The following is a 13,620-nucleotide window of genomic DNA, read 5'->3' as shown; positions in this document are numbered from 1 at the left end:
TCACCAGAGATGACTTTGTAAATGAGATCGGGCTGTGTTTGATAACTCATAAATGAGATTGGGTTATGCTTGTTAGGTCATCGACAAAAAGAAAGGTTTGATAATACTTTTCTGTTGAAACCAGGAGAAGGGTTGTGAGGTTATGAAGTCATCACAATATTGTCTTACTAACTTGCATTTTGTGTGTTTGTGATGTGACCGTAATTACCATTTATCAAAAATATGTACCTGTATGTTATACTGAAAAGATCCATGACTCTCTGATCTTTTCTCTTTTGTCTATACAACCTTATAAACTTTTACTCATCTTCATGATAGACTATACGTATATCAGTAAAATCTATCTGAAATTGGAGAAAAGGGTCTCATTGGAAGTTATGTCTTTCTGTATGTTACGATGCATGCAATAAACTAATCAGAGCAATATTTGTGATATTTTTTCTCTCTCTCTTGACCTGTCATTTTGTTGACCAGTGTCAGTGTGAGTCCTCTTTCAATTGTGGTTTTATTATGGTTCTTATTACTGAAATTTTTATATATGAGGATATGATTATTGCAGGAACATGTTGCACAATGGGCATGCATTAATTCATGTTCAGATCAAGCATCTGAGAACTTTATTGAAAGGTATATGAAGAGTTTGATTGCAAAATGACTTAACTCCATTCTTGTTAATTTCAGCTATTTGCGATTGAAGCTGTTGAAATGCAAAGAAGATATGGGATATTTGTTTATCGTCACTTCAAGAACATTCCTTGATATGTTAGAGATAAGGTATCACTTGAAAGGGTTTGTCTTGCTCTATCAACACCTGATGATGGTCTTACCTTAAAATTTGTAAAATGGCACTTAACCCATTTCATCATAAAATTCTTCATAAATTATGTTCTCACAATGACACAACATTAGCTGCTGTGACAGTTGCTCTGGTCTTATTTTCTGCAAGGACTTCGGGCTAGAGTTAGTGTTGTGATAGGATTTTAGGTTTAGTTTGATGTGAGAATCAGGATTAGGGTTATGTCTGTGGGTAAAATTTGTGTTTGGCTTAGCGTGCAGATATTTCATGGGAGTAATTGTCACAGGAGCAAATGTCATGGAATCGTTTTTCCATGCTTTTATAAGATTTGAAGGATGTTGTGTCTGCTAATGCGTAATCAAGCTAGCATTTACCTGAAAGGAGAGTTCACTCACACAGAGTCCCCGGATGGGACAGCAACCTTCTGTAGTCAAAGAGGAATCTAATTGACCCATCGAGGACGGACTGATTTTGCTACAACATGCATTTCCCATAGACACCTGCCCGAGTATACTCTGGACTCGTCCTCAACAGGTAAATAGGAGATTCAGGCGTCTACCAACCTTTAGTAGTTTGCTGGCTAGCTTTTGTTCACTACTGTGGACTTCGTCAGGCCAAGTGGTTACCCCATTTCTCTCTCACTGTCTCCTTGTTTCCTGATCACTGGACCAAAGATTGGTGATAAATATGATCAAGAAACAAGCGGGAAGTGCTCGAGAAACGGTGCAATCACTTGGCTTGAAGAAGTCCACGGGAATGGGCGAAAGCTAGCCAGCAAACTACTTAAGGTTGGTAGAATCCAGAATCTCCTATTGTATGATCTCCCCAACTGATGATGAAAGTTTTCCGCAGGAATCATATTACAGAGAGAGAGAAAAAAAAAATATGAATAATCTGATTAAGAATGAGGAAGACATGTCCACCTGGAAGTATTTGTAGACAATAAGAGATGAAGAATCGTAAGGACACAATTGACTACACTGATAGCTGAAGTCATCCAAAGTGGTGTCCTCCAAGCGGGAGACCAAATGAGTTGATTTTGTGTCAAATTTGCTTCTTTCCTCCAGCTAAGCACATAGTGGTGTGAAATTACTACCGGAAGATGTCATGGCCGTCACTGTGTATGTGACGCGAAAGCAAAAATGTAGGGCCTACAAATTTTTGCTTGTTATTTGTAATACTTATCTGTAAATTGATTCCGCAGAACTAAAAATGTGAAATTCACCCTACTCGGCCGAGGGCAAGAAATTAGTCGTGAAGATTTTCCACTTTTACGGTACAGCTGTATTACGTCCCTATGATCAGTCTTGCCTTTGTTTCTAGAACTTAGTCCTAGCTGCTCTGAGGAGACACATGAAAATATGTTGCAAGTATTTCCTATTGTGACTTTCAGTGCATCTAACCACTTGTCATATTGGGAAATGGGTATGTATCAACATACACTTCAGTAACCCATGAAAGTCTAGTTTGTCACTTCAGATTGATGCAGTCTTACAGGCTTGACAAGTGTTTTCTTCATTGACTAACTGTGGTACAATGTGCGTACTGAAAAAGTGAACTTGTCATTGTTTGTGAATAACATAATTGCGTACTTTGATTCAAGTGTGTTTAAGTTTGCAGATTTTGTATTTAAGGTATGAAACTTTCTTATGGGCTATATGATGCCTTTGACTGTATAATTATATATGTCATCTACTCTGCATGGTGATTTGCATTTCCTTATTATCACGATGATGTCTTCAGTGCTATATAGGTAATCATTCAATCATGCAATAAATGATTTTCATCTTTCTAATCAACTGGTCAGTGGTACATTGTCTACGTCAGTTTGATCCCATATAAAAGTCCTTTATTGTTGATGTGGGACAAAATGCTGTAGGTGAGTGAACAAAGCTGTCTCAGCTTGTGTGAAGTGAATGTTCCTAATTGTTAGAATACATTTCGTTGTTACTACAGTGGACTCCCGTTATAACGAAGTCCTCAGGACCGGCAGTTTTCTTTCGTTATAACGAGATTTCGTTATAACCGAATGAATAAACAATAAAAATACATAGAATTGATAATGTTGCGGCCCTAAATTTTATTTCGTTGTAACCGGAATTTCGTTGTAGCCGTGTTCGTTATAACGGGAGTGCACTGTAACAAACCTTTTTGCTGTGGTGCATGTTCACCGAAAGGACACATACACATTATACATGCATGCACACACCAGCATCCTACAATACTACTATTGTATTTTCTGTATACCATCTACTGCTGTGATATTACGTCAAATAGTAAAATTCCCATTTATAAAGGGTGTCATGTGAAATTAGTGTTTAAAAAAGCAATTTGAAAGTGCATAACTACTTGACAGAATGTCCAATCTTCTCAAATTCTCACCAAGTTCCAATATTGATAATTACGCTTTTTCTAAATACCGTACACATGAATATACAGGTGAGAGTTTCTTCAGTTTGTCTCCCTCTACAAATAAAATTTGTTAAGATTGCAACTGTTGATCTGTAAAATAACAAACATGTCAGAAAAAAGGAACCAGTGGGAGTCGAATTTAATTTGTAGAGGGAAACAAACTGAAGAAACTCACACCTGAACCTTCAGGCACCCCTCCGAATTGTATCTTTCTTTCACATGAATATTGATATGCAATGTTGGGGAAACTTTCTCTTTGATTGCTATTGTGTGGAATATGCTGACCAAAATATTTGTTTTATTCTAATCCTTGGTGTTGACTGTATCACAACTATCACAGTGTTCTTAGTTTATTTTGGCATTTTTAATGCTCTTATATACATTTTGTTATTAATCATTTTCTATACATTATTCCTGGCAAATGAATCCCAGACTTTTAAAGGAGTGTGAAGTTATTATGGTGTAATAATGATTATATGTGAGAGAGGGAGAGAGGGAGGGAGAGACAAACAGACAGACAGACAAAGGGAGGAAGAGAGAGAGAGAGAGAAAAAAAAAGGGGGAGGGATGGGGCATGAGAGTGACGAGAGGGGGAGGGAGGTGAACATTGACCAGCTACAGTACTGCATTCGCAAGTTTATACTCCACAAGTACAACTACGTGTAGTAGTTCTTGGTAGGATATGAGGAGAGATATGACGACTGTGTTCCATAGAGGGCGGCCTCACAAGCAAAACGTACTCAAATTGAAGCGAACATTCGGACTGCAGCAGCTGGTGAACACTCTTGCAGAGGAACAGAAACATGGAAAATATAAGGGGGCGTAAAAACAAAACTTTCGAGCTCTTTCGGGTGAGGCAGAGAACAGAAGAAGGCAAAGGAAAACATAAAACTGGAAAAAAAAAAGAGCTTAGCAAGTAGGAAAGGGAATGGGAAAATACATTTCTTGTTTAAGTCATCCACAAGTTATCAGATGAGACGAAATGTAGGCCCCAAATGCACAACCCGGCCTGTATAACCAAGGAGGTTCAAGAGATGGAGTAACAACAGTGTTATTCCCTTTGATCCCATGTTTGATGCCGCCACTAAGAAATATTTGAAGTATGTGCTAAACTGGAGCTGCCTCACAGATAGGAAGACAATTGATTCATGTGGCATTGCATCATGACTCGTCACTCTCAATGGCAGATATGTCTTTATGATGGTGATTACTTTTCGCTGTCCCGTCTTATGAAACATGAGCGGTACATAAAGGTGCAGACACAGGCAGGTGACAGGGATGTGCGAATAAAAATTCCACAAAAATTTTTTGATGAAATAAGAATTGAAATTACCCGACTTTACATGTTTTTACACTAATCTAACATATAAATGAATAAAGAACTACACTTGAAGATCATACCATATCAGTTTCATTTGTCGGAAGTGATCGGAAAGATGATAAAATCGACTTTCCAGTAAGTGTGCAGTTCAAATCTTTTCACAACGTACGGCTCAGATTTACACTTTTTGACATAATCGTGGACAGGAGTTACTATCTTTTTCATATGCCTTATCATTAGCTGAAATGTAATTTCCTTTAATACAAAAACAAACAAAATATATGAAGAGTTTGTTTGCAAAAACCGATAAGTCCATTTTTGACGATTTTGAAGTAAGATCTCTGTCATAAAGTACAAAATAATACCTTTTAAATGATATATTGGTCACCACATATAAAGGTACATTTTTGAAGTTATGGTCTAAAGAAGCAAAACATTTCTTATTATTCTCTTTATTTTTTCTTGACCTTTAATCGCAAATATCTCCATTTGGCAAATATGGACTTATCGGTTTTTGCAAACAAACTCTTCATATATAGCCGACATTATGTTAGCGTTCCAAATGAATCATCTCTGTGCTCGGAAAGACGGCGGCATCGAACCCCGATCGTCAAAGTCACAAATGCACCTGTGGAATTCTTTTGTACGTCAAAAGAAAACTGACAGCTATTTGAATGTTTACAGCCAGTTGGAACCCCATTTCTCAAACCTCCTTGGTATAACAGAATTATCTCAAACGGTTCCATGATAATTGCTCGTGCGACAATTGCTCCCATGAAATATCTGCACACTCAGCCAAACATAAATTCTACCAACAAACATAACCCAAACCGTTTAATTATAAACTTAGAAAATCAATGTGTAACCCTAGATCACAGCCCTAACCCAAACTCCGAGAGAAAGTAATACCAGAGCTATATTTTCGCAGGAGCAAAATATAATGTCGTGTCACCGTTTCAAACCACATCGTCATACCCTGATATTGGTCTTTTAATGAAAGGCTCTTTTCACTTTATGTTTTTGCGTTGTTTTCCCATTTTCCACAATGTCTGCTAGTGCCTAATTAAAATAAACTTTAATTTCACAATGTAAGATCCATCTGATGCGATCTTTAATTTGCTGTCCCATCCCGAGGATTCGACCAATGAGAATCGAGTGTTCTGCAGGCAATCAAAATGTTGTTGCTCTGAAGAACAACAGTTTATCGTCATCAAGGTAAATGGTTTGAAGATATTGCCATTCATTATCAATTTTCATAATCATTCAAATAATCGTTCAAATTAACTAATGTGGCAACCTAATTTGCATTTGCGCATTCCACATTCATTGATACGCACAATTCGGTAATGATTATTCAACTTGGTCTCAACCATGTCGCCGGCCATGTCGCCAGCTCATTTCGAAATTTTCATCATATATACATAGGCAGACATGCATGTTAATAAAAGGAGCGTTCAAATTAAACCTGCACAATGTCCCGAAATCTCTACATAAGAAGGATGTGGATCACACGTGACTATATAAATACAAATAATTATATGTAAAAGTGAAGATCACAAAAACAAAATGTAACGATCGTAACGAATTTTAGATAAAGATATTAAACGAAGATTATAAACACCATTGATAGGCCTATGATATTAATGATGAAAATGGAAATAAAGAAAACGATGCGATGATTATTTAAACGTGTGACCGCTGATTTGGGTGTCTAAAACAAAAATAATTCAAAAGCGATCATGAGAACGTTTGACCAAAGTCACTCCACAACTTCAAACTATACGAATTTGAATGTAGGGCCTACATAAAAAAAACCTATTACATAACACTAAATATTTCGTGAAGTTTTGATAAAACATGATGATAGAGGCGTTTATTTGCACCATATTTTCTTATTAGTTTCCTTGTTTTTTAACAGTTTTAATTGTAATATCTCAACGTGACAAATGAAGTTAACTCGTTTTGCGATGTATTCTTCATATAATCTATTCTGAGTAAAAGAAAAAAATGAAAGTGCGCGATAACTACCAACATCAGTTTTGTTAGTTTAGTACTGCGCGCACGATCATGGAACTGTACACCCTCCCTCCCCCCCCCCCCCCGGCACTCGCTCCGGCATATTCCCCTCATCCTTCCCCCTCCCCCTCCCCCCTCCCCACCACCGCCATCACTTTGTATAAGAAGCCGGAAGTAAAATCAGATCCTGGAACCCTTTCTTCCAGTTCCTTCCCCGACCTCTCCCAACCTCACCCCGCCACTAAAAAAAAATGAGATCCATGGGGGGGGGGGGGGGGGATTCCACCCTCTCTTAAGACATTGCGCGATTTCAAAAATGTTAATTTTAAGATGGATTGATTTCTTGCTTGTGTAGGCCTCATAATGCTTTGCTGTACGTGGAAGGACGTGGAAGGACGTGTCAGTTAGAAGTGGTCCACGAGGACATCAGCCAGCCCTGTTGTTTCTTTCTCGAATGGTCCTATTTCGTTTGGATTCTGAGAGGACATGTCTTGTCATGTATGTCAATCATGACTATATTATAGCAACCTGTTTGGTCACGGGTCTTTCATAAAAGAGGGTTATTCAACACCTCGTGACGTACACGTGGTCAAATGACGCGAGAAACAAGCTAAAATAGAACAACAACAACAACAAGACAAAACACAGCACACACGAAAACAAAACACAATCTAAGCCTCGAAAACAAGACGTGACAAAAGTTATACAAAACCACAGCAAAACAATTGAGGCAAAATCACCCGAACGAACATACAATAATGTACTTCAGTGATGGCGGATCCAGGATTCTGACGCGCGCCTTCTTTATTACTATCATTTTTTTTTGTTAAAACAACAGAAATAAAAAGATAACAGGGGGCGTGCGCCCCCTTCAATTTTGTAAAGACGCCCCCCCCCCCCCCCCCCCCCCCTTCACGGAATTCGTGGATCCGCACCTGAAAACAAATGACTCAAATGTCGCACAAGCAGAGCGGGACTAAACTCACATTAATAATAATGTTACTTAAAAAAAACACTTCACGCTGTCATGATGATATCATACAAAGCCCAATTGTGGATTGAGTGAAAGCAGCAATTTTTGTTAGAATACATCAGTGAAAGTTTGAGGAAAATCGGAGGATAGATTCAAAAGTTATTGATTTCTAAAGTTTTCGTACCGTCATTGCTGAATAAGGAGACATTAGCTACACTTTATCACGGCCGGCGCCACGTTTTTAAAAGTGGGGAGCCAGTTTATAATTTCTGGTGCCACTTCCGGGTTTTATCAGCTGACAAGCAAAAGAAAAAAACAGAAAAAACAAAAACTCTGACCACAATTTTCTGGTTCCACTTCCGGGTTTCTTCAGCTGAAGAAAAAGGCCTTTACACGTACTTCTTCTACCACTTCCAGGTTTCATCGGCAAAAAAACAAAAAACAAACAAACAAACTCTGAGCTTCCAATCAGCTTCCAATCGAATTGGCTAACAAGCAAAACAACAACAACAACAGCAAAAACAAACAAACAAACAAACAAACAAACTTAAAGGGAACCTCCGGAAGATTTTCAGACTTTAACACTTGAACCTATGAATAAGTTATACTGAGTACAGAATTTCAGAATTTATAGTAACTGGGGATGAGGAATAATGTTTTCAAAATTTATGACAAATTGCAATGAATAAGGATGATGACATGGCAGCCTCATGAGAATGCATGGGTTGGGGCTTAAGGATGCAGAACAAAATACTAGTAAGGCATGCATAATTCTTCACAGGTCAAGCAAGCGGTATTGTAATGGAATTACACTGCTACATTTCTGAAATATGTGAGGCTCTATGTCATCAGCACTGTTCGGTGTAATTTGTTTAAGATTTTCAGATTATTGGTTTCCCTGCTCAAGGGCCACAATAAATTCCACAAGTCTATACATGTAGCTGTTGATTTATGTACTACATGATGTGAAATTATGAAAATCATCTTGAATGCCCCTTTGCCTTTTTTTTTTTTTTTTTTTTTTTTTTTTTTTTTTTTTTTTACTGGTCCCACTTCCGGGAAAAAAGTCGAGATGCACTTCATAAGAGGGCAAGAAAATAGTCTGTTAAAACGTTGTTCCTTCAAAAAGATTACAGAAGACGAAAACAAGATATGAAAATCTGCAGTCAGAATAATAGCACCATTCCCTATTTCTTCACGCCCTTGCTCGCAAGAATATCTTACATCCAAAGAACGGAAACGGACGTTTTTAGCTATCAAAACTAATCACATGTCCAAACTTTTGTGAATGAATGCAGGCATTAATTTCACGCTCCAGCTAGATAAGCGTCTGAAACGACTCGGTATCGGAAGATGAATGTTGCATAGTTTGCGCGTGACGTCACACTTTGCGCGTGCGATCGGGTGAGCACATGGCACCCACAATGCACGTATGTGGGGTCGTCATAGGCGCTTCATCGTCGTATGGAGAGCGCGGCCATTGTGCAATCCGTCGAGAGAGGGCTCACTTCAGCATTTACATTAAAAATACTTCGATTCGGTCTCCGTTCGAAACTACTCACTAACGGAAGATGATGACTCAATATCTGACGTCATTAAAAAAAGTTCAGAGTGGTTATCAAACATATTAAAACTAAAATCCAAAGGAGCAACACATACACAATCTCTCACAAAAAATCAGAACGTTCCTAGCTGGATATTCACTTCACAATGCTCGATGTTTCAACCATGTGTCGCTATCGTGCATGAGTCGGTCCCATGGGACACACAGACAGGATCGTAATTAGCATCAGATTTCAACACATTTTCTTTACTTTTTCATATCTTAAGTTGCAATTTTCTGTGAAATGTGACAGTCTTTTTGACATCATTTAGGACATTTCTGACAATTATCTGTGGTTTCTGTTCATCCTACAGTTTTTTTGTGAATCATTTATGCCCCTTGCATTTGACCTTGTGTTACTGCTCAGGGCTATTCGATTCACGCTTACGGCAAATCAAATAGATGGTCACCGCGCGCGGGCTCTGCTTCACACGCCCGACACGGGTTGTGTGCAGATATCATGCGGGCCCGCGGGGTATAGCGGAGCGGGGCTGGGCGCGGCCGGGCCGGGCCGGGCCGCGCCGGGCGCGGGTAGGCAGAGGGAGGATGGATCAAAGGAGTGTACGTGTGTCAATATTCATTACACTACTTCCTGTATTGTGCTGCTGCCGTCATAAGCTTACAATCAATCAAACTTCCTTCAATTAAAAAAGACTGGATTGCACATGGCACTATACAAGACTGCACAACTCTGTATGCAAGTGAAATCTACTTTGAAATCATAACTTCATTATTGCCATGCTGTTATCATTATCATCACAATACAAGTGATATGTACCTGGTGGTACCACTACCAGTATCACTATCAAATTGAGACTGCACACACTTTACAGGAAAGCAGAAAATACTGGTAGCTGTAATTTGATTAATTTGTTTATCAATAAATACAGTGCAATATAATTTCATCTAGCAAACGAGTACACCTAGTTCAAATTATTTGTTTGTTGCTGCACATTATTGTACGTACATCTCAACAACTATGAACAGTTGAGTATGCTACAGATGTCATGTCATTTGATCCCATTGATTCTATGATTGTGTGGCAGAAGTATCTCAACAACATATGAACAGAGGACTATGCTACAAATATCATGAATATGTCATTTGAACCCATTGATTCTGTGATTGTTTGTGTGGTAGTAGTATCTCAACAACTTATCACAGATGGCTATGCTACAAATATCATGAATATGTCATTTGAACCAATTGATTCCATGATTGTTTGTGTGTGGTAGCAGTATCTCAACAACTTATGAACAGTTGACTATGCTACAAATATCATTTGAACCCATTGACTGTGATTGCTTGTGGTAGTACTTTGCTAGAAGAAACTTTTGTTCAACACTGGGTACCGGTACCCCACTATTTTCCTACCCCTATATAATATAGTGAACACCATCACCTTTTATTACTTTGGTCGCTGAATAAAAAGAAAAAAAAAACTTGACGAACTTTCATTGCATCAACTGCATGGTTTTGCAGCGCGAAAATCTGTACTTTCAACAAAGAACCAGGAAATTACATCTCTCTGTGCAACACTGTTAAAAAAAAACAAAAACAAAAAAAAAAAACAAAAAAAAAAACATCACTATAGCAGTAGCTAATACCGGTACTTTTTCAGGTCACGTCACATTATTATTGTGCATTTTGTCAAATTCATCAACAAAGATACAAAGTAAACAACCTCCGCATGCACTGTCTTTAGACTCCTATATCACGTAACGTATCATGTATATTTGATATAGAAATTTAATATGTACCAGGTACTTTTTTTTTTAATTTCTTTTTTGGCAAGTATATTATTAGACACATGTTGCAAATTGCCTGTAGCAACCTACACGTAGGTCTACTATCAGTGTTGTTAGGGCCTAGTAGATATATTATTAATATTATCAAAATAAATACTATTACTAGTTTATATACAGGCTACACTCAATACAAGATATTGCAAAGCCAATGTGTAAATGCACGAATTAATACCTTAGGTTTGATATGTAGGCCGACTATTTTATTACTGATGATCTGATTTAAATTACGTCTAGACCTATAACAACGACAGACTGCAGTCTATTAAAAATCACTGCTAATGTAGCAATTGTTAGCACTCTAACAATAAGTCTCTAGCTGGCTACACATAGGAACCTAGTCCTTTCTGGTCTCTTTTAATTAAAAAAAAACTTATTGACCAATGAATCATGCGGTACAACATGCATTCTGCATGCAAACTAGCCGCCTATAAACCAGCAAAATAGCGCGACATAATGCAGCGGCCACAGGCATGCGCCAACTCCCAAAATGCACGTTCACGCATCGAACAATGGACGACGTGGGACCAAATCGCTGCGCCTACGCACAAGGGGGAAGCGCGAGCGCCAAACCGATAGAAATAAAATTCTGCGGCTATTTTGTCAGGAAAGAACGTACTATTTTTTCCGCTACAGAGAAAAAATGCAATACCAAGGGCAGTCTACTTGATCGTTATAACAGAAACAATAACTTGACACGAGATCATGAATATATCACCTCAATATAATAAAAATCTGACGCTAGCAACGCAACAGGTCATATTTCAGTAGCCTACAGGGTTCACGAAACCTTATTATACCCCTTTATCGGGAGGCTGGGTCAATGAGCAAAAAACTGTAGGATGGAAGCCGACTGCATGAAACAGGTAGACGTGACCTCTTTCATTCAAATTTAAAAGGAATAGATACAAAAAATTGTTAAAAAATTATTATTAACATGTTATTGATAGGCTATAAATAATTTGCATAAAGTCATATTTAATGCATAAAATTAGGGTTACAAAAATGTACACTTATATGGGAATTTTGTTAAGATCTTGCAACTATGAATGTAGTGTTTTGAACATATGAATATGCATGAAGTGAGGAGACCTGTACTTTCCACCCTCATTTTGTTTTTATTTTTCCAGTTGCAATTCAATACAGGGGTAATTAAAAATGCAGAGCTCATCAGCGACGAATTGTTCATGTTGTCAAGTTCGATTACGTCATAATCAATATGGCGACGTACGTATATGCGCGCACGCTGAATACGTGAATGCTTCACGGTTCAAAATGTCGCCCGCTGACGAAGTGCCGAAGCGGCTATGAATCTGGCTGCATCGAGGTAAGTCGAGTACTAGGAAGCTTGGAAATTTCTTAAAATGTTTATGAACAAGTGAGAGGTTACATATGTTAGATTTGGTGCAATTTGAGGTGTAAATACTGTTCATAAAATCGTATGAAGGCCTGGATGTACATGCTTTTTTTGTTATGGTCAACTTCTGTAAACAATGCACGTTATTTATATCGCTGCGTAGGTTGGCTGTGTGTATGTGTGCATGCCTTGTACTTCGCATCGCACGGTGAGCATGTAGGCAATCTTCGATGTGTGCGACGAAAGAAGATGTGTGTGTATCCTGAATTGGCCTTGCGTAGAACCTGTGTCTTACTACGGAGGCTACAATGCACTTGCATGACTCACACTGAGTTAGGCATGGAATGCTACTGCTGAGCCTTCGTATCAATGTAGCACGCAGCCCGAGAACGCTTTGTTAAAAAAGGGCTATGTATGTGCACAAATTTTACATCAGAGGTTAGAATGAATTGTCTAAACGAAGTCTGAAAAACTTGAAATTCAGTGTGGCCATTTGATGGTTGCTCTCTTGTGGCGTTGTGCCTCTGATAAACGATAAAAACAGTGTACAGATGACAGTATTGAGTTCCGACTTTTTTCTTCTTCTTTACTCAAATCTCATTCCAGTCATTCAATGGCTAGCTCAAATCATTTCTTATAATTATGTTAAATAATGTGGCACCAATATTGTAGTAGTAAATTTACATGCATACTAGACTACAAGACAAGAGGTCTAGAGTTCTATAACATTGCTGAACATAGATCTAACCGTTAAATATAGAAACTCTACGCATCTAGAAAAAATTGAATTAATGTTATGTTGTTAGTCTAGACTTCTACAGTACAAAACAAATCAGAGACTGAGCTGAGCAAGAAGGAAGCATGTGTGTATCATCTCACTTCTTGTGTAGAATTACATGTATGGAAAGGTTAGATTACCTAGAGCTCTAACCATGTTAGTGTATGTTTCCAAATGACCTACCGTACTGTCGGGTGATCTTTTCATTATTTACTAATGCTCTAACAGTAGACCTTAGCCCTACATCTAACACAAGTAAACTGCATGTACAGATGATAATCACAAAGCTGTTTCAATTATGGGGTTAGAAAATGCCTTTTTGAATCACCAGTGCCATATGACACCAGGAAAAGTGTGATGTGAAACATGTTTAAGCCCGAAACACATTTCTGTAGAGATGATAAATTCTATGTCGTTATGGAAGGCATTTACTGTATCGCTCGCACCTACAACCCACGCTATGCGCTAACCTAGGGTATTCTGCCCATTTCCAGTTTCAATAGCGCGCACCCAGCACCTGTAGAGTGTAGGCCGAGAGTAAAACTATAAAAGCATCAGT

General features: G+C 38.2%; 1 protein-coding gene across 1 annotated transcript in view; it reads left to right on the top strand.

The window, feature by feature from the left end:
- Window positions 1-12,191: 12,191 nt before the first annotated feature.
- LOC139729109 (pumilio homolog 2-like) overlaps window positions 12,192-13,620 on the top strand; it is a 30,261-nt gene continuing 28,832 nt past the window's right edge. The window contains exon 1 of the mRNA XM_071640035.1: window positions 12,192-12,253. The gene's annotated coding sequence lies outside the window, so the exon portion shown is untranslated. The remainder of the gene's footprint in view (window positions 12,254-13,620) is intronic.

This window comes from Diadema antillarum, unplaced genomic scaffold (assembly GCF_040938485.1).
Source record: "Diadema antillarum isolate AM-2024a unplaced genomic scaffold, OU_Dant_1.0 seq00000217_RagTag, whole genome shotgun sequence".
In the NCBI taxonomy this organism is placed as follows: domain Eukaryota; kingdom Metazoa; phylum Echinodermata; class Echinoidea; order Diadematoida; family Diadematidae; genus Diadema; species Diadema antillarum.
The sequence above is the reverse complement of the archived record's forward strand: the minus strand, read 5'-3'. Positions and strand labels throughout refer to the sequence as shown.